Source organism: Rhinopithecus bieti, unplaced genomic scaffold (assembly GCF_001698545.2).
Source record: "Rhinopithecus bieti isolate Rb0 unplaced genomic scaffold, ASM169854v2 repeat_36306, whole genome shotgun sequence".
Classification (NCBI taxonomy): domain Eukaryota; kingdom Metazoa; phylum Chordata; class Mammalia; order Primates; family Cercopithecidae; genus Rhinopithecus; species Rhinopithecus bieti.
Window position 1 is genome coordinate 1 of NW_016881342.1, and position 2,398 is coordinate 2,398.

The 2,398-nt window shown below is 49.0% G+C and overlaps 1 long non-coding RNA gene across 1 annotated transcript; it reads right to left on the bottom strand.

Annotated features, from left to right (window-relative positions):
• Positions 1 to 1,273, bottom strand: LOC108525775 (uncharacterized). Its single transcript, XR_001884344.1, has 2 exons — positions 843 to 1,273; positions 1 to 444 (listed from the first exon to the last, which is right to left on the bottom strand). It is a non-coding gene; the product is annotated as an uncharacterized LOC108525775 (long non-coding RNA).
• Positions 1,274 to 2,398: the final 1,125 nt, after the last annotated feature.

Below are 2,398 nucleotides of genomic sequence, written 5' to 3' on the forward strand. Positions count from 1 at the left end.
CCAGTGAGGGCACTCGGTCCTCTTAGAAGCTGCATGGTATGTCGGGATTTTCTGTCCAGACTCAGTAGTTCCTTTACATTGTTTTCGTCGGACATGTGGGCAGACGCTGGTCCCCGAGTTCAGATCCTTGGGAAGCCGGTAGATCAAACAGGCAGAACGTGGGCCTCCGTTGGGCAAATGAAGTTCCTCACCTTAGGAAATCGTGACAGGAGGCCTCAGAGGCGATCTCTATAGTCTCTGGGAGCTGGGAAGTCCAAGGCCTCTTAGTGGGAAAGTGAGGCAGGGTCTTGCAGAGCCCACTCTACACAGGGCCAGATACAAATGGCCGTAGAGGTCTTAGGTAACACCTTCTCGGTCATTTATTTCCACCTCAAAGAAGCCAGGGCTTTGGTTTTCTGTTTGTTTCCTCACAGTTGACAGGTTAAAAGCAGTCACTGCAGAGATCTGTGAGAATTAAGAGGGGAGAAGGGAAAATGGAATAAAACTTCGTTTTGTAAAGCTGCCATTTTGCCTTTCCTGAGGCGTGTTAAGTGAGGAGAGCAGTGTAGGTGAGCCCTGCTGGGGACTGCCACATGTTTCTGCTCCAGAGTCACAGCAATTTCTAGAGCATGCCTCTGGGTCTCTGCGGAGACCCTCATAACCTGCTTAGGCCCACAGTGCATGGGCGGTATTCTGACTTCAAAAGTAGTGACCTTCAGAGGTGGGTGGGTCACCCACCATCTCTGCACCCAGCTTCTCAGGCCCAGTAGTGACTGAGCAGAGACTGGAACCTGGGGATGTTGGTGTCAGACATCTAGGTCCTCTGACTGCCCCACCCCCCGGATCACACTCCTTTCACTCACCAGTCTGGGCACCTCTAAACTCCAGGAGGTCTCCCCGGCTGAATCTCAAAGGAAAATTTTGTGGCATTTTTTTATATCCAGTCAGGAATAGAATTCATTACATCTTGTGGTCCTGGCACTGTGAAGGCCTGCACTCAGGAATCTGTCAGTCTTCGTATTTGTTTGCGAGACCAGCATAAGCTGAATTCATCAATACAAGATAACATTCTAAAATGCTAAGTTTTAACATTTAATCATTCCCTGTACTTAAATCATTGTCTACCCTCAGGTGAGAGTTAAAGGATAATTAAGGATACGGTAAAGAAATACGCTTCCTCTGGCTGGGCACTGTGGCTCACAGCTGTTAATCCCAGCACTTTGGGAGGCGGAGGCGGGTGGATTGCTTGAAGTCAAAGTTCCAGACCAGCTTGGGAAACTTGGCGAGACCCTGTCTCTACAACAACAACAACAAAAAAAAAAAAAAAAAAAAAAAGAAAAGAAAAAAGAAATACCTAGCCGGGGGTGGTGTCATTTGCCTGTGGTCCCAGCTACTCGGAAGGCTGAGGTGGGAGAATCACTTAAGCCCGGGAGGCAGAGGCTGCTGTGAGCTCAGACTGTGCCACTGCACTCCAGTGTGGGTGACAAGAGAGTGAGACCCTGTCTCAAACCCACCTCTTCCTCTAATAACTAGCTTCTACGTGGCTACCTTGGTTGCCAGTAAGTCCACTCTGAATCTGTGGCTTTTATGAAGTGAAAAACGTGCTTTGTTCACATTTAATTCTGCCTTAGGCAGGCTAGTGGGGGACAGGTGTGTGTGTGTTTGGAGGGGAACTACGTGGTAAGAGACATGGCCATGTTTACACTGCTTTTTCTTCCTTAGAAGAGGACTTGTCCACTCTCCTGGTCACCCTTATCCTTCTCTAGGTCCCCATCTCGGTCTTCTCATGTCTTTCTCTTCCCCGTCAATATTCCTGGTTTCCCCCGTGCTGGCCTTGGCCATCTTCTTTTCTCCCTGCAACTCAAGTGAGATTGACTCCCTGCTTTCCATATTTCTATCCCTTAGCTAAATGGTCCCAAATTGGTATCTTCTGCTGAGACCCTATCCTGAGCTCTACACATTTTGTGTGTGTGTGTCTGTGTGTGTGTGTGTGTGTGTGTGTGTGAGAGAGAGAGAGAGAGAGAGAGTAACTGGGACTACAGGCACACACCACCAGGCCCGGCTAATTTTTTTTATTTTTTGTAGAGTCAGGGTCTCACTGCATTGCCCAGGCTGGTCTCGAAATCCTGGGCTCAAGCCATCCTCCCACCTTGGCCTCCCAAAGTGCTAGGATTATAGACGTGAGCCACTGTGCCTGGCTACACCAATGTTTCTAACTGCCTGGTAGACAGGTCCTTCTGGATGGATACTAGGCACTTCAAACCCAGCTTATTTCCAAAACCACATGCATCCTCTTGCTTTCCAAACCGATTTGTTTCTTTCCACATTCCCCGTCTTCCTGGAAGACACCTTCATTACCCCCGTCTGTTCTGGGTCAGGTGTCCCTTCCTCTTGCCCTCTGTGCAAATCTCATGAGTTC